We start from the raw sequence: 19,712 nt of genomic DNA on the forward strand, positions 1-19,712 counted from the left end.
GAAAGAAGAAGCCATTCATCTCTGATTCTGGCCATTGTTAATAACCAAACCAAATCACTAATAAACAGCAACCCAAAACGACCACAATTATTAATACATCACCAAATCATGAAAGGTGAATGAAAGTTGGTGTCACTCTACCCCGCCCAGAGTCCCAGGACTCTGCCCTGCTCGGTGGGCGGACCAGGGCTCCGGGCACTTGGGTGTGAGGTCTGCTTTGCTATTTTAACAGTTAGGCATCAAAACCTGCACATGTGCTTGCACTCAGACCTGTTGCTTTAAATATCATTGGCACACACACGACGCTGGACTGGAGGGGGACATTTTTTATCGTCCTTCACTAGTTCAAAATCAAACATTTCCATCCCAGTTCAGTGTTAAGAGTCTAGTAACCACAGACGCAGCGCAGAGAGGTAGTGAGTCTAAAAGCTATGTCATGTGCACCCTTCACGCGTAGATGCCAGTGAATTGATAATCTGTTAGGAAAGCATTCAATACCCCAGGCAGAAGACTGGAAGAAGTGGCATTTCATTAACTAAGGACCATAAGGTACGGAGAGCTGCAGGCTTTTACTGCATTCACCATGTGCCGTTGAATTTCAGGATGAATCTCTACCACAGCACAAGCTCTCTCTGATTTAGTCTGGATTTACACACCAGCTCTGAGTGTGTTAAAATGGTGATTAAAACATCCTGAATGATTCGCTGTTTGTTAACCCTCCTGCAACGATCAATTTCAGCCTTAAACCTGGCTCATTCTGTATTTCTCAGCCCCGTCGGGAATAGTAACTGGTTTGAGGAATCCATTCCCTGCACCCTGACCAACCAAGGCTTCTGATGATGCTGGTCACGGTGAGGGGAAGAGCCCACCCAGGGCTGGGGGCCTGCGTTACCGCTATAACCCTCAGAGCAACCCAGGCTCGGTGCTGTCAAGATCCTCATCTGACAGATGAGGAAACACGCTGAGGAAGCTTCACTGCCTTAACCTGAGCTGTCCTCACGGCGTGTGAGGACAGAGGGATTCAGCCCAGGAAGTTTGCTTTTGGAAGCTGCTCTCTTCAGCGCTGCATTCTGAATCCCATATTAGGTGTGGCTGTAACCAATGGCCAGGGGAGAAAATTCACTAACAATGGGTTTGCAGGTTTTCACAAGGGTTGGTGGGTACCTGTTATAAAGAAAAGAAACATCGTGCTAATCACACAACCTTGAGTTATAGTAAGACTGCACACGTGGGACAGGCGGGTTACAGGCTGTCATAAAAATGAACGATAATGAGCATATATGACTCTTGTTCACGCTGAAACGCTTAAATGACACAGCCTCAAACCCTGAACACGCTGGAGTCTGCAGTGGTTATCTTATTTCATTTTTCAATTTTTTGGCCGCCCCGCGCAGCATGCAGAATCTTAGTTCCCCGACCAGGGATCGAACCGGGGCCCCAGCAGTGAGAGCGTAGGGTCCTAACCACTGGACCGCCAGGGAATTCCCTGCAGTGGTTATTTTAGACTGTGGTAACCTGCCGAATTCACGATGCTTATTCGTCTGCTCAAAAATCTTCTGCAGTTCCTTACTCGCTTCAGGAGGAAAAGAGTTCCTGGGCCGGGCAGCAAGGACCCCCGTAACCAGGCCTCCCGCTTTCCCATGGGTTCTTCTTCCGCTGGTCTTTGACCTGTCTGGCTGCTGGACACATCCAAGGCCCCTTCGGCACACTCCCAGAGTCCTCCACCACTCATTCTGAATTCTGGTCTGAATTCTGCTTTTCTATCAAGCCCTGCCTGAAGAAATAATGAAATAGGCGAAAAAGTTACGTAAACCTCTTGTTGGGTTGATTCTCTTGTTATCAGGAAAAGCAGATTTAGGGAGGGTCGTCCACCAAGTTGACGAAAGAAGAGCCAGGATTTGAACGCAGGTCCTCGGAACCCAGAGCCAGGCCCTCGCCCTCTGTCTCCACTGGGCCCACGGCCCACTTCCCCCAGGAGGGCTTCTAGGCCTTGGGGGTTTAACCTCTTTTTCTGAATTCGTGCCACTGAGTAAAGACTAGACAGGCAGCCGCCCCTTCTCCGGGGCCGCCCCCATGGGGTGCCCGCTGGACCGGGAGCCGCGTGACAGAGCCCCTGCGGGATCACAGCCCACCTCCTCTGCAGGGCACCTGCCAATTCAAGAGTCTAGTCCCGGAAGCTGTACCCTGAACTCGCTCGAGAAAATTCCAGTCTACAAGTTCAGTTTTTAGTAGTTGAAAAATAGTCTGCTACTTCCAAGATTACCCTGAAAGCAAATATTTCAAACTCCCCGTTTTCCGCCCCACACACTGGAGCCAGGCTGCCTCTGAAGGCCCTGTTTGGTGGGGCTGGGACCCTGTGAACAACTGGCAGGACGCTGGAGGGGACCCTGGAGCTGGCTAGCGGGGCCTGAACGTGATGATGTTGGGACTTATGTGCGTTTGCGGGCAGGGATGCAGGGGGCCCTGGAACTGGGGTCTGGCGGGATGAGTACCCCCCCTTCTCCCCCAGCCAGGACTGGACCACGTGCTGTGGCCAGAGGTTGTGATGTGAGCGGCTGGGGGACAGAGCTACTGATGCACGTTGCCGAGGGGCAGGAGGGGGATGAGAAGGTGCTGGGGCAGGAACGGCCCGTGAGATACAGAGGCCGGTTCTCCAGCTTAGGATCGCCAAGGGCGACGCTTTTGTTTCCGGAAAGTCCCAGGTGTGAAATTCGTCTCAATCTGGAGGATCTCAGAAAGTATTTGCTTTGGAAGGAAAAGGTATTTTCTGATGAAAATTCAGGTGAAATTTACTCTTGAGAATGACTTATTTGGGCCGTTGGTGGGGAGGTAGGTATAGGGGAAGGATCGGGGGAAACAGAAAAGCCGAAATCCATGCTTGATGCTGGAATTCATTAGCTGCGTGATCTCAGTTGCATCATTTAATCTTTCTGTCTCGATTTTCTTATCTGCAGAGGATTATGATAAATAACTGCTTTATCCATTTCGTAGAGCGATTAGGGTGTAAATGATCTAATAATTATATAAGTGCTTTAAAAACTAAAGATCTGTGAAAATACAAGATGGGATTTGCATGTTCATTGTTTCACTGTTGGGATTTATTCATTCATTTTCTTAATAAGCATTTATTAAGTGGACCATAGAGCAAAACATCAGAGTCATTTTGGGGAGAGCAAATTTAGCCGGCACGTTCATATAGACGTTTTGTGTGTGCAGACTGTGAATCTAAGAGAGGAGGCCGTGTCTTCAGGGGCCGCTCCCCTGTGTTTTCTGGGTTCAGCCAACACCTCGTTAAAATCGAGACTTTTTAGGGGAGCCCCTGTGATGCTGGCCAGAGAGAGCTAATGGTTAAATATCCAGGAATTTGGGGAGCTGGTTGTAAGCCTTCAGTAGCCTGAAATTGGTCGTGGTAGAGGATTTGCATCTTGGAAATTGGCCAGTGATACAAATAAGGGCCTCCCTTACCATCCCCCCTCCCACTCCCAGGCCCCAGGGCATATTTCCGAGGGCAGAGGGAAGACGTGTGAGGACCTCCTAGGCACGGGACAAATGCTTCTTGGATGGATGACTTGTTTTCCGGTTTCTTTTCTCTGAATGGCTGACACAGTGTGGCCCCAAAGTTGAAGAAAATCCTTTTGAGAGGTAAGACACCACGTCTGACTCAATCCCTTCAAATCTTCAACAACTCTCTCTCTTTTTAATAGAGAATTCTTCTCTCTGTTTTCAGGCCTTTCCTACCTCATTTTCTCCCTGGACACGTGGGTGACCCTTGTCTCTATTCTCAGGTAGGAAGCCCTCTGTGTTAGAATTCTCCCCTGCTTTCTCTCCCAACCAGTAAAACTCAGCTATACCTTCACCCCAGAAATACTGACTGATAACCTCCAACACAGCTCAGCATTTTACACTAAGCCCCATGGAGACATCAGAAGATAAACATTTCCATATTAGAGGAGTTCAGAATTGGTTGAATTACTAAGAGACACACACAAGGGGCTTTTCCTCATTGGTCACATTTCCCAAAGCTGTAGTTGTGTTTGGGGGTCTTCTCGGTGGCCCTCCAGAGCTCTGCTGAGTGCCTCCCACCAAGACAGGAATGAACTGGCCTGTGTAGCTTGGCCGTCACGGAGAAAGGCCACGGGTCCAGACGCAGAAGACCCAGATTTGAATGCAGCTCTACCACCCCCTGCATAAACAGGAACAGGTCCAGGGTCCTCTCCTGCTGATGCCCTCAGATGCAGTGTGGTCCACCAGCCCTGACGCCAAGCCTGACCTCAGACCCCAAACACCCTGAACACCAAACGTTTTTCATACTCATTTGATGGTGAAACTTGTCCTGAAGTGACAGGCGGCTATTTTTAGTCCTCATTTATTCCACTTAATGTGAATATTCATCTTTCCCTGCAGAAGTCGTCATGCGCTTGATTCTAGGGTACTTCTCCACATCTCCTGGGCTGGTCGCATAATATTCATTATGCGCACCTTATTACCTTGCGAAACTCTGGATCCTCCGAGCTTTGAAACTCATCTGGCCCCCAGGGTTTCAAGCATCAAAGAGTGAGTCCCCACTGGAGGCTGTTTTGGGCACTCCCATTGATGGTTCGGGTCTCCTGCACACTAGGTCTCTGTCTGTCTCTGAGTCCCTTGGAGGTCTCGTCACCCCAACCTCAGCACCTGAGGTTCCTGAATCTATAAGATTTCAGACAGAAAGAGGAATCATCCGAGGACTAAAACCCTCATTAAGAGCTTAACACCTACACCAGAGAAAACCACAGTTCAAAAAGACACATGCACTCCAATGCTCACTGCAGCACTACTGACAATAGCCAGGTCATGGAAGCAACCCAAGTGTCCACCAACAGACGAGTGGATAAAGAAGATGTGGTCCATATATACAATGGAATATTACTCAGCCATAAAAAGGAAGGAAATTGGGTCATTTGTAGAGACGTGGATGGACCTAGAGACCATCATACAGAGTGAAGTAAGTCAAAAAGAGAAAAACAAATATCGTATATTAACGTATGTATGTGGAATCTAGAAAAATGGTACAGATGAACCAGTCTGCAAGGCAGAAATAGAGACACAGATGTAGAGAACAAACGTATGGACACCAAGGGGGGAAAGTGGCTGGGTGGGTGGGATGAACTGGGAGACTGGGATTGACATGTATGCACTAATATGTATAAAATAGATAACTAATAAGAACCTACTGTATAAAAAATAAATAAATTAAACTAAATTAAAAAAAAAAAGAGCTTAACGCCTACAATATTTGGTCTCCACTGTTCTGCCCACAAGGTCAAAGTCTCCTTGGCCAGTTGGTCAGTGATGGTCTGATGTCGCAACACCCAAGAAGACGGGGCAAGTCCAATGCAGGTCAGTTCCAAGGAGACGTTGAAAGTATGAGACAAAATGATGGATTTCAAGTCAGTTGAAGGGATGTGGGAGTTCTAAGCACATCATAAGCAAATCCACACACCTCACAGGAGCTCTATCCACATAAGCAAATCCACACACCTCACAAATGAAGACATTGTGGAGCCCAACCAATTAACAGCCAGAAAGAAGAAACTATAAAAGATGGCAATAAAATACGCCTGTGAAAGAGAATGATTTAAACACAAAGTTTTAAAAGAATCTCTTGTGAAAGTTGAAGCTGCTCTTCATTCTTTTTGTTTTGTGTGCTCAACAGTGATTCTCAATTTACATTCACAGTATGGAGGTTCCTTAAAAAACTAAAAATAGAACTACCCTACGACCCAGCAATCCCACCACTGGGAAAACCATAATTCAAAAAGGGTCATGTACCACATGTTCATTGCAGCTCTGTTTACAATAGCCAGGACATGGAAGCAACCCAAGTGTCCACTGACAGATGAATGGATAAAGAAGATGTGGCACATATATACAATGGAGTATTACTCAGCCAGAAAAAGGAATGAAATTGAGTTATTTGTAGTGAGGTGAATGGACCTAGAGTCTGTCATACAGAGTGAAGTAAGTCAGAAAGAGAAAAAATATATACCCTATGCTAACACATATATATGGAATCTAAAAAAAAAATGGTTCTGAAGAAACTAGGGGCAGGACAGGAATAAAGACACAGACGTAGAGAATGGACTTGAGGACACGGGAAAGGCAAAGGGTATGCTGACATAGTGAGAGAGTGGCATGGACATATATACACTACCAAACGTAAAACAGATAGCTAGTGGGAAGCCACTGCATAGCACAGGGAGATCAGCTCGGTGCTTTGTGACCACCTAGAGGGATGGGATAGGGAGGGTGGGAGGGAGACGCAAGAGGGAGGGGCTATGGGGATACACGTATACGTATAGCTGATTCACTTCGCTATACAGCAGAAACTAACACACCATTGTAAAGCAAATATACTCCAATAAATGTGTTAAAAAAAAAAGTGATTCTCTTTTGACAGTGTTATGAAATCCAACTGTGAAGTAGCCAGTGTTACATCATGCTACTATGTAACTTTGTCAGGAAGATTACGACATAATCAACACTTGATTCATTTTTTAAAACTAGCCTATAATTAAAATTAGAACATGTTTTATTAACTAGAAGAATAAGTATTTTCATATTATTAGTTTCATATTTTTTTCTAGACAGACTGCCAATGAACTCTTTATTTTTACTAATTACCATACAATTTTGGTTTGTGTCTTAACTGAGTACATCCTAAGTGGCCCGTTCCCAGGCTGCCTGACCTTGACGATAAGGACCGTCTTCCCATGGCTACAACATGGTCCCCTTTTCAATATTCCTCTCCTACTAGAGCTGTATCCACGCGGCTAAACCGCCACGTGGTAAGAATGCCCAGGTAAGTGCATCGGCAAACTCAGCCCGGCCAGCCAATGTAGTAAAGGTGGTAAAGGCTCTGGACACTGGTTGACACAGGGAATAAGGAATGTTCAGCCTGCAAAGTCATCACACACCTGTTGGTGAGAGATCCAAGCTCTCCTCCAGCACAGGTTGGTCCCAGTTGCTCCAGATGTCCCCCCTGACCTCACGCTCAGAGGTCTGCTTCCACCTCACTTTCCATCACCCTTGGTGCTGGGTCTTCCCTCTGGATTCATACCTAAGAAGTCTGACCCTTTGTCCAACGACAGCCTTCAGACACTCAAAGGCACCTTTCACATCCTCTACACACCTTCTCAATGCATATCGTTCAACTATTTCTCCCGCACGTTTTCCAGAACCGTCTCCATCCTGGTTTCTCCATTGAGGGACCGTCTAGCTTATCAATGTTCCTCCTAAGATGTGGTCACCAGAACTGCTACAATTCTTTAGACGTGTTCTGAACTGCCTCAGTCTTACAAAATGAATAAGAGAGAATAGACTTTAAAAAAATATTTTGGGGAGAATTTAAGTCTCATTGAAACTCACCTTGAGGTCACAGACTGTTAAAATAAAATCTCTTGCAAAATAATTTTTCAATAGATTTTTCCTCTTAACTTTTTAACCTTTTTGGTACAGAGTTAAACTTTTTTGGACCCAACTTCAGAATATAGTATGGTCTCCTGTTCTGTTTAGTCACTGTTACAGACTGCTGAGATGTTGAACAGTTTCCCTCTATTTCTAACAGGAAATTTGAGGAATAGAGAAAAGTAGAAACAAGGAGATGAAAATGACCCGCAATATCCCATTAGTAATAACTCCCGCGATACTGCAGGATCGTTCTCTAGATTTCTCTACCTGTCACATAGCACTAACCAATCTGCAACGAACACCCTGTTCATAAATTATTCTGTGAACCTCCGACGATTTTCTTAAACTGCTAAAAGTGGAATTAGTGCATGAAGACATGGCAACCTTAAAAGCTCTTGCAATCTTGTTGAGACTGGATTAATATGCAACATGTTAATTCTGTATCATTTACATATTTGATAAATATTCTGCAACTTATGCTAAGTGTTTCAACGACATGGGCTTGTGGCAGATGAGTATATCTGATTTTATAGTTTTCTCTGCATATTTCCTCTTTTATCCTCTCATTTCAGCAACTATAGAACACAAGGGCTACATGCTGTTAGCCTGTGTGTAGTGTTTTACGGAACTCGTCTGTTTAGATCCTTCCAGCACCCTGGCTGGCGCTATGATTATCCCCATTTTTTTAATGAACAACTGAGCTCCAGAGTCTTAACTGGCTCAAGGTCACGGTCAGTGATGGGGGAGACAGCCTTCAAACCGAGGCTAGTCCTACTCTCAATGCTTGGCTTATTTCAAGTCCTCATAAATGCATACATTTAAACCCTGAGAGGTGAACTGTTTCCGGCGAGTTCATCAGGACTTCTGGGTCGCCGGTTGTGTGTATCTCGCGCTCCTTCCGGTGCTGTTCCTGTTGTCCTATTTCTACCTCTGCAGATCCACAGCTGTCAGAGCATGGGATGCACTCCGACCTGCCCCAGGCAAGGGCCCCAGGGGCGCCCGCTCCCACTGCGCTGCGTGGTCCACACGGGGCTGGAAGGTCTCCTCCAAGCTCCATCCTCTGTGCCTGTGAACCCTGTGCCGTCACACTTCCTCCTGGAAGAGGGGCCCCTCCACGAACAGAGCTCATCCCAACGGAATACAGCCGAGGGACCCGGGAGGGCTGACCCGCTATTTCTCCTTGGTTTCATTTGTTTGGAAGTCCAATGACTTTTATGCCTCCTATCTTTCCTTAAAATCCTCTCACTGCAGTCTTCATTTAGTCCATTCTGTTCATCCTTTTCACTAATAGAGCACAGAGGGTCTGGAATGGACACGGGGATGGACACAGCAGCACCTGCCACCTCGGGCCTCAGGAGGGTCGGCTCTCGGGGCCATTCCTTCGCCAGAGAAGCCGGCCGGAGAGTCTGTTTGTTAACGATTTCTGCATAAGCTGTGACTGATGTGCTGAGCGGTGCGATTTCACTGTATCCACCTTGAGCCCCCGGGGCTTTTGCTGCTCCCTCCAGGGTAAGTTGGGGAACGGCTGCAGCTCTGGCCGCTGCCACGACCCCTGATCCGGAGCCCCAGCCGACGCCGAGGGAGCTGGGGGAAAGCAGAAGAGTTGTCTTCACGTACTTTTAGGACGCTTTCCTGTTCTTTTTTGTGTGGTAGACATACAAGGAGAAAGAACTGGATAACATCCAGGAGGAAGCATCCTAACAGAGTTATCTCGGGCGTGAGCTCACCAAACCAGACCTTCAAGAAGGGAAGCATCCCTCAGGGGTGCCATGAGGACAGCCTTGAACCAGGCAGGATGGGGGGCTCCATGGGAACTCAGTTTTGCCAAGAAAGGCCTGATGTGAAGGGATAAAACAGCTCCAGGAGAAGATGCCGGATGGCTCTGGAACCTTGCGCTAACCTACAATGTAACCTGAATTACAGTTCAGGACTTCAGTCTGTTCAGAACTCATTTCCAAAATACGCAGCTGGCATCCTTTCCTTATTTCAGGCGTTTCCTTCCTTCCCTCCTTCTGGCTCCTGCGTTGCTTCTCACGGAGCCTCTCCCCTCCCTCCCCCTCCTCTCAAGTCTGAAGTCTGCAGGGCATGGGGGCCCGGGGGTCATGGTCGAGGCCGAGGAATCCAGCCCTTCTCCACCCTGCCCTTCAGGGACCATGGGCTTTACCACGACATCGACAATAGTAGAGCCACGTTAAAGCTGCCGCAAGCTGAGGCTCTCGGCTCTAAAGCACGGGATAAAACTGACACACTTCCATTTCTGGGAGGCTTTCCATTAATCACTATTAACAGGTAAAGACTGTCAAAACAGATGAGCGATGTGCGCCACTGAGAACAACTCGTCAGTGGGAGCTTTGACATTTTAATCTTCATCATTTCAATTGCTGGAGAAACGAGGCCAAGATAACCTAGAAATTGTAGGCACACGCACAGCATAGGTGGCAGCTCACCCGATGTGTGTGACCTGTGCACACGCATGTGTGGGATTAACCAGCGCGCTTCCAAAAGGATCCTCGGGTCTGGACTGGAGGAGGTGCTATACGCAGAGCAGGGCTCCTCGTCCCTGGGCTTGTCCACGGCCCCAAAAGACGTGTATTTGCTATACTTTCCACAGGAGCACAAACTCTTGAAGCTGTGAGCTGTTAGCACACAACGTTTTAAAAGTCTGAGCCCTTTTAGGGCTCAGAGAGGATGAGATGGACGGACTCACAGTGCAAGCAGAAAGTGCTGAGTTTGTGAAAGCATCATTGGATTTCTTCGTACAAACTGGTTCTGTCTAGTGGGCGCAGATCCCATGGTTTATGTGTCCTTTGAAATGTGGTACCGTCCTGTTGAAGGAAACACCTGCATTGATCGTTTTCCCCTTTTTAATGTCGGTATTGCCTTCGGCCTAAAAATGACAGGTTTAAAGACTGTCATTAGCCTAAGTTGCAAACAGATTATATGTTGATATAATAAATGTTTTACCTTTAATTTTTGTTTCAGTATCTTTCTCTAAATGGGTATCAAACCACACTGAACCTATTTATTAAGGCTTCCCTCTGAAAGACGCCCTGGTGAGCGAAAGAAAACCTCTCTCCTTATCAGAGGCCAAGGGAGGCTCGTCCCGGCTGGAGGTGGAATGGGAGCCACGGGGCTGGGTTTGGGGCCAGGCAGCCCTGCCGGCGGTACCCCTCGGCCCCCAAACACATCCTGCGTCGCCCCACCCTGCTCACTTTCTCCTGCGGCTCCAGAAACGTGACTTCCTCCTTCCTGCCTAAAATCCTATCATTCTTAAAAAACCCTGCTGCTATGGGCTGAATAGTGTCCCCTTCCCCTAAATTCACATGCTGAAGCCCTAACCCCTGTTGTCTTAGAATGCGGCTGTATTTGGAGATAGAACCTTTACCGAGTTGATTAAGGTTAAATGAGGTCATGAGGGTGCGTCCCAATCCAACAGAACTAGTGCCCTTGTAAGAAGAGGGTCGGCCACGTGAGGACACGGGGAAAGTGGCCGAGGAGAAGCCAGCCCTGCCCACGTCTGGACCTCAGATTCCAGCCTCCAGGACTGGGAGACAATAACCCTCCTTGCTGAAGCCACCCGGTCTGTAGGTGCTGGTGGATCTAAGAAACAAATCCACTGGCTAAATGGCACTGCCCAGTGGTACCATCCCGGAGACAGGCCTGTCCAAGACACAGCGATGTCCCAGAGAGCATCTCCTAAGCACTATGGGGACCGCTGTCAGCCCCCTGCCTACCAGACCACTTTGAGGGCTGAAACTTACCTTTCCTAAGCCCAGCACCCTGCATGTTACAAGCGCTCGACTCCCAGGGGAGGCGGGGTGAAGAGGCCCAGCTCCACCTTCCACTTGAAGGCCAGCACCGCCCACCGCCTGGACCTGCTGTGGGTCCAGGACCTGCTGGGTCCCCCTGGCCGCCCCTACACTGGTCCCCTGGCTCAGGCCTCATCTCGACGTGCAGCTGGCGAGCTGTGAGGTGTGAACAGAAAGGAGGAAGCGCTGGGTCTGAGTTCCCTCTGCGTCTGCACGGCCGCAGCCTGGCCGGGGGCACATGTCTCTGCTGCCAAGCGGCTTAAATGCTGGGGGACTGGGGGCTGTGGGGGAGAGGCCAGGCCAGACTCCCTCCAGCTCACTGACCTGGTGGAGGACGCTGGGCCAGAGCAAGGGAAGCGTCAGACACCAAGCCAACCACATCCCACAGATGCTATTCAAAACACAGAGGTGATTACAGAGTATTGAGTAGAGTTCCCTGTGCCACACAGTAGGTCCTTGTTGATGATCTATTTTATGTACAGGAGTGTGTGTATGTTAATCCCCATCTCCTGATTTATCCCTCTCCCCCTCCTTTCCCATCTGGCAACCCTAAGTTTGCTTTTGAAGTCTGTGAGTCTGTTTCTGTTTTGAAAATAATATATGTATCACTTTGCCGTGCACCTGAAATGAACACGACATTGTAAATCAACTATACTCCAATATAAAATAAATAGATAAATAAATAAAACACAGAGGTGAAGCGTTTGACCAGTTTTAACCGCAGGGAAAGGACAGTTCAGCCAATCACAACGTGACTTAATCTTAATTTAGGGCCCATTAGAAATGGAATCACCACGGCAGTGCGTAAGTCAACGACTGTCCATTGATTAACCAAGTCTCAGGGAGTAATTATCCACCTCCCGAGGGTGGAGGCTTAGCGGAGTGTAACTTGCTGATTCATCACCCGTGAGCTCTTCTCTTTTTCTTGCCTTCTGTGGAGTGAGAGGGTCCCACTGAGGATAAAATCTACGAATGTAAAAGCAACTGTTCTGGAGACAGACATGCAGACACGCCATTTTCCTGATCACTGATGCATTTGCCTGTAATCGTAATAGTGACGTGTTCAGTTGTGTCGTGTTTGTTGCCCCTTTGGAAGCCAGCTATCAGGAAGGTGTGTCAGGGCCGCCGGTCAGGAACACGGGGGTTCTGAGTGACTCCACCATCCGGCTGCTAGTTCCGAGGCAAGACGGTGCAGGGCGAGAGCATTTTCTCTTGTAGCCTCACTTTTTCTCCTCTCTCTCTCTCTCTCTGTCTCTCTCACACACACACACACACGTGCGTGCTCCTGCACACACACACACACACACACACACACACACACACACACATTTCCTTTCCATTGGATAAGAAGTAGGCTAATCTTCTCACAGGCGAAAGCTCGCTCTCAAAGTCTAAAGCAAAGTTATCAGTGGAAAAATTTGCTTTCAGGTGTCTTCTGGGTTGTGGGCAACAAGACGCTCCCCCAACATGCCCCCTGACCTCCGGCCTTTGCTCCCTGGCAGACACCTCAGTAACGGTGCTTCCACTTCCACCCCTGGTGTCATTGTTTTCTGTCCGCTGAGTGGTGACTGTCGGCTCAGAGCCATGGAAGCGTCGAAGCCTTTCCTGGGGGAGGTCAACCTATGAAGCCAAATAGCGGTGCCCAGGAGGGTGTGAAGCAGATGCAAGGCGCCTGGGCACCTGGGTAGCTCAGTGGCGGGAGGCTCCCAAGGCTTCTAGAAGATGAGGGGGAAGACTCTCCAGCCAGCACAAGCGCTGGGGCAACTTTCTAGCCGCTGATTTCCACTGGCAAGCGTGCAGGTCTGCATGGAAAGTCATTAATTATCTCCCACTTAATCATCTATTTTAAGAGTTTCTGTGGGTTGGATAATTAAAGATACAGGATTTTATAGGGATTACTGGAGGACATAAAATCCCCAGCCATGTGCCCAGGCTGACAGCATTTGTCTCAAGGCTTTTCGAATCTGTCTCTAATTGTGACAGAGCATCCCAGGCTTCCTCCGAGGCTGGCCTCCGACCTCCCTAGTCTCTTGCTGCCTTCAGAACCGCTCCTGGGCTCACAGAGGTTCTCAGGAAAAGCCCTCGAGTGTCTCTGCTCTCATGTGAGGGTTCGAATGCAAGCACAGGGTATAGGCAACTCCTCCGTCGCCAAGACCAGATGAAGACCGCTGAACAGCAGGGAAGCCTGGCGGGGTTCTGTTCTCCTCTGAAGGGGGAGAGGCAGGCGGATCCTGGTGGGGCAGCAACTTTCAAACATGGTCTTTGGTGGCCCCAGCCCCCCGTTCATGCCCTTGTGGAATCTCTTGCCCTTGAGTGCGGGCTGCACCTAGCGACTGGCTTTGACTAAATAAAATAAGGCAAAACTAACGGGGTGTCACTTGTGTGATTAGATTACAAAAGACTGCGACTTCCACCCTGGCGGCGTCCTCTCCCCGTCAGCTGCGAGGTTTCAGTAAAGCAAGTGGCGAAGCCGTCACGACGGCCCGGAGGAGCTGAATCCCACCAGCAACCAGGACAGTGAGCCCGGGAGTGATCGTGCCCGGGGAGCCTTCAGATGAGACGCGGTCCCACGCAGCTCCTTGACCACAGCCTCGTGAGGCCCTGGATCCGACCAGCTCAGCTGGGCCCGGACTCCTGCCCCACAGGAACTGCAAGACGGCAAGTGCTGTGCTTTCAAGCCACTAATTCTGCGGGAATTTGTTACACAGCAACAGATGATTAACGCGCTCAAACTGACCAGGGCCTGTGACTGTAATGAATCTTCACACTTTTCAACATGATTATCTTTCAGAGGGAGGAACTTCTCGGTGTAAGTGTGATATGCTCAGCAATAAATATTGAACCCCGGTTTCCACTGTTGACAAAGAGGAGAATGCCTCTATTGAAACCAAGACATTTCTCATCCGTTCATATCTGTTAATCATTTACCCAATCTTGTTAATCATTTACCCAATTTATGGGTCCCTCAATTTCTCAGAATCCTCTATTTTGCCTGGTACTTGCAAATAGGTTACCTCTTGTCTTATTTATACCACTAGAGGCAAAGAAAGGAGAGGAAGCTCAGCTCAAACCTCTTCTAGCCATCAGGGATTCTGACAAAGGCTTAGACCGTCGTGTAGAATATGAGGAAAATATTGGTCAGCAAGATGTGCAGCAAAGGTGAGAAGGCAGGTGCAAAGCAGAGAGAGAGGAGTTGAAAGACACCAAAGAGATTCAGTCCCTCCTGATTCACTGGGGGCTGGGCCTGCTGGAATCTTGGAGGAATGATGCCCTTTTCACAAGCCCAGGGTTCCACGGCCAGGCTCTTCTGGTCCAGCTGGGAAGGGGAGCTGGTGCAGAAGGCGACAACAGTTTGACCTGACAGCTCATTCCCTCATCTACAGATCATGAAATTCAGGCTACAGAAGAATCGCGTCTGAGAACTTCGCTTCAAAATATACAAAAGTAGCGAAAACAACAGGCTTCTGCTTACTCATTTTCAGGTGTTCCTATATTATTGGAACTCCAATAATGTAAATACAGTTGTCTAAACAGAGCAATCCTTAGAGGCCTGCCGACAGCAGAAATGTGTCCCACAGAACCTAAATTGTGCAAGGCAACCCCCCCAAAGGAAAAGCACCCGATTTCACAATACAACCGGCTTTTAAAATATAGTTTGTTCTTTCTCTTGTATTTTTTGCTTTATCTTTTTTTAAAAAAGCATGATCAATATCTTCTCTGTCTTCAACTATCCTGCGACGTTCTGGAAAAGAACTGGCAACCGGGAGGTGAGTTATAAATCCTGGCGTCTCCCTGAGGCGTGTCGCAGGCCACTGTTCTTTGGACCGTCGAGCACAGGTCTGCTGTTTCTGCACGATTACGAGACAGTCCTTGGATCCTCCTTGTGTTTTCTGAAATCCCGTAAGTATATGTAAACCTGCACGGAAGACCCTCCAACGGACCCTCGTTGACGCTCCATCTGCGCGCTCACGTGGCTGCGCCCATCCTCTCGCGGAGCTTGGCTCGCGCTGGCACGTGTCGCTGAGAACTCAAGTTCAAGCTCTCCTGCGCTGTGACTGGGATTGCCTTGTGAAGCACGACGCTCTGCTCGTGCGTGGCCACAGAGAGAAACCAGGGAAGAATCAGGAGACGAGAGCTAACTCAAGGATCCGACTGAGGCAGAAGAAGAAATGCAAGAGCAGACAGGGTTACAGGGTCAGCTCGGTGTCCAGGAGAGTCCACTGCAACGCCGAAAAATGGCTTTACTGGGCCACAGAGGAAGCAGGGTAGGAGGGGTCCCAGGCAGGCTGGAGGGGTCCAGCGAGGAGGACAACAGATGTTGACTTGGGGGTTTTTCAGGACTGACAAAAAAGTAAGAATAAGACAGAAGCCAATTCTGCTTTGAGGGGATTCGACAAACCAGATGAACTTGACCTTCGGTTCCAAAGGCCTCTTGAGGGGCTTGGAGGATGACGGACAAGCTGAAGCAGGGGATTTAGGAGGAGCTACTCCCACAAACATTTACTGTCCTTTTACCAAACGACTTCAGATGAATTAGGAAAAGTACCTCCTGTAAGACTCGACATTTTCCATCTCGTGCAGGAGGGGGCAAAAATATCTCCCATGAGTTTTCAAAACCATAAGCCATCCTCAGACATTCTCAGGTTTGCATTTCAAATTCACATGACCAAGACGGTCCATGAAATCTCAAGCCAAGATTCTGGTTGACTGTGACCTGGACTCCGTAACACATCCAGGCGTCGGAAGAAGCCACTTGAGAGACCAACCTTGAAACCAGGCCTCAGAAAATGCCCACAGATGAAATCCCAATATATGTGAGCTCACACTCAAAAATGCACAAGGAGGGAGTCGCCATGAACAAGACACCACAGAAGGGGCTCACACAGAGCGTCACCTCGGCACAGACTCCGCTGACTGGGATTTCCAGACACACGATTGCTCCGTTCGGTAAGGAAGGATGTTGGATGGGCCCAGTGGTAGTATGAGGAGTGTTAAGGAGTGTTCCATATATACCTGGAAAGTACAGCTGACAAGCACTGTGGACGGAGTGCACGTGGGATGAGAAAGACTGAAGTCAGAGGTGTTTGTAAGGGTTTGGGCCTGAGCATCTGGAAGGATGGACTTGCCATTTCTGAGTGGGGAGACAGCAGAAAGGAGGCGACTCAGGAGTGAGGGGCGGTCAGGCCTCTGGGCCGCCGTGTTTGCACGACGTGCCTGCCGGACACACAAGTGGTGATGTGGGGAACACAGACCACAGGGGACACTTGGGGTAGGCATGTGGGTTTCAGACATGGTTTTTATCATCTTCAGCATGCAGTACTGAAGCCACGGGACCAAGTGAGTCACTAAGAGAACAAGTGCACATGCAGGAGAAAGGGACAGAGTGGTTCTGGGAAAAGGCAACTTTCAGGCACCAAAAGATGAACAGAAACTATCAAGGGAATCTGAGGACTCGGCAGTTTGGAGACGGTTGTTGCCATAAGGAAGAGCAGCGTCCCTGGAATGGGGGAAGGGCAGAAGGCGGATTAGAGTGGATTTAAAAGAAAGTGGGAGAAAAGGAAGATTAGGACAAGGCGAGGAAAGTGCTTTGCAGAGTTCTGCTATAGGTGAGAGCAGAGTGGCAGCCGCTGAAGGCTGTGTGGGGTAAAGGGATTTTCTTGTTAGGATGCAAGAGGGGAGAGCATATATGGCTGCATATGCTGATGGCAAACATCCTATGAGGGACGAAAAACGCTGACGGAGAACAGAGATGGGGCAGCGGCTCTGTGGCTGAGCAGGGGAGAAGGGCTTTCGCGTACAAGCAGGGGGTTGACCTTGGGTAGGAGGCAGGACGTGTGACCCCAAATCTCAGGGAGAAGGTGGTTATATGCGTACAGATCCCCTTAGGCTGGGCTGCAGTGTTGGGAGCGGAGAGGAGGGTTCGAGATAAAAGAGGAAAAGGCCAAGGAGTCGTCCAGGGCAGCGGGAGGGTGGAGCGATCAGGAAAACACGGTAGCGTTGTGGGATGGCCCTTGAAGTTCATGGTCATGACCCCAGGCATGCGTCAGGAGCTGGAGGTGCCAGAGGCACAAAGCAGAGAACAGAACCAGCCCAGACAGGAAGCCAGGTGGGGAGCAGCTCAACGGGGATGGACGGTCATGAGATCACATAAGGGAACGGGGAGAGCAGAGCCACGTGGGAGGTTGCACGGAGCTGAAAAGATCTGAGACTTGCAAGAAGGACAAGGGAGCCCTCTTGACACACGCACACTGGTCCCCACGAAGAGAAGTCAAGTAACAGAACATAAAAATATTTCCAGATGTAACTTAACTTCCCAGGAACAAAGCAAATCCTGACTCTACATCTGAAATGTCGCACAAAAGCTAGGCAAGCAATGACGTGCCGCAAAAGGTTAACAAAGCGAAGATGTGATAAATACCCAAAGCACGACCTAAACTAGGCATCCCCGGTATTATCACACACCCGCGGGTTAAGCAAAACAAATACGATAAACTCCTGTATTTAAAGGAAAAGATGACACCACGGAAGCACACCTGCAACAGTGATTCGGAAATCTTGAAAGTAAAAGGATGGGCAAAAAATACCAGGCAGATCCAGTTCACGTTAAAAAAGAAAAAAAAGAGAAAACCTGCAAAAATTACCAGGACTATTCTGCAGAAGAGGAAGGGGTGAGAACTCATCTTTTTAGATGCTATAACCCCTGTACAGCTGCAGCTATTCAAACTGTATTATATTGGAACATAAATAGATAAACAGGTCAATGTAACAGAATAGAAAGTCCACTAGCAGGACCAAATATATAAAGAATTTAATGAAGAGCAAAGGTAGAATTTCTCCAGTGTTGCGGTGACTGGGTTGCCATCTGGAAAAAAAAGAAAGAGAGCGCTTCTCACTCCTCACACAAATGTAAGATCCAAAATGGTAAAAAGTGTTACAAGTAAAACCCAAACTATAAAAATATTATAAGGAAACACGGGGTGAATGTTTTCAATCTCAGAGTATGGAAGGCCTTTCTAACTGTGACACAAAATTCAGAAACCATAGAAAGTGGGAAATCCTACTCAACAAATATAAAAACAATGATCTTTGGAAGGAAAATTTAAAAATACAGTCAAAAGACAAACTAGGGAAGTAGAAAATATTTGTGGAACATATCATAGAAAAAGAGATAATTTTTGATCTACAAAGTTTTTTCAAAAAGAAAAAGTCAAATAACACAATAGAAAAAAAACAAACAACACAATAGAAAAAAATGGTCCTTTTTTTAAACATGCAGAAAAAAAAATCCAAAGAGCTCTTATGCATGTTAAAAGAAACCCGGTATCACTCAGAGGAAGGGAAATGTGAATTAAGAATATAATGAATTAATTTTTAAGGCCTGTCAGTTCGGCAAAGAGCAAAGCACCTGATTACATATTAGGTTGGTGGAAGATGGGGAAACAGGCCCGTCTGCAACTGTCACCACAGTCACAGTGTAAATGGATACAGCATCCAGGGGAGAAAACGTGGTAGTATCTATAAACATTAAATTCTCTTACACTGGGCTTCCCTGGTGGCGCAGTGGTTGAGAGTCCGCCTCCCGATGCAGAGGTACACGGGTTCGTGCCCCGGTCTGGGAGGATCCCGCATGCCGCGGAGCGGCTGGGCCCGTGGGCCATGGCCGCTGGGCCTGCGCGTCCGGAGCCTGTGCTCCGCGGCGGGAGAGGCCACAACAGTGAGAGGCCCGCATACCGCAAAAAAAAAAAAAAAAAAAAAAAATTCTCTTACACATTTCACCCAGCAATTCCACTTCTAGGAATTTATCCTTCACACGAGAATGGCATATATACAAATATCCTCAATTCAGCACTGATTTTAACTGCAAAACATTGAGACCAGCATAGGACACAGGTTCAGCAAACGTTACAGCTATGCAGTGAAATACTGTGCCGATGTTTAGGAGAACGACACAGCCTTAGATGCCTTATATGAAACAAAATTCCATTATAATTGTTAGTCTTTTTTTTTTTTGGCTGCAGTATGCGGGCTCTTAGTTCCCCGACCAGGGATCGAACCCATGGCCCCTGCGTCAGGAGCACAGAGTCTTAACCACTGGACCACCAAGGAAGTCTCTATAATTGTTAATTAATTGTTAATGCTACCATCTAAGAAAATCTGCAGGACATATTGGTAGAGAAGTATATATAAATTTATATTTATATACATACTATAGAGAACAGTATAGAGGTTCCTTAAAAAACTAAAAATAGAGCTACCATATGATCCTGCAATCCCACTCCTGGGCATATATCCAGAGGAAACTCTAATTCGAAAAGACGCATGCACCCCAATGTTCACAGCAGCACTATTTACAACAGCCAAGACATGGAAGCAACCGAAATGTCCATCGACAGATGAATGGATGAAGAAGATGTGGTGCATATATACATTGGAATATTACTCAGCCATAAGAAAAGA

At 48.0% G+C, this 19,712-nt stretch overlaps 1 non-coding gene across 1 annotated transcript; it reads right to left on the minus strand.

The window, feature by feature from the left end:
* Positions 1 to 19,288: 19,288 nt before the first annotated feature.
* On the minus strand, positions 19,289 to 19,361 carry TRNAR-CCU (transfer RNA arginine (anticodon CCU)). Its single transcript has one exon. It is a non-coding gene; the product is annotated as a tRNA-Arg (tRNA).
* Positions 19,362 to 19,712: the final 351 nt, after the last annotated feature.

Source organism: Tursiops truncatus, chromosome 9, assembly GCF_011762595.2.
Source record: "Tursiops truncatus isolate mTurTru1 chromosome 9, mTurTru1.mat.Y, whole genome shotgun sequence".
Taxonomy (NCBI): Eukaryota; Metazoa; Chordata; class Mammalia; order Artiodactyla; family Delphinidae; genus Tursiops; species Tursiops truncatus.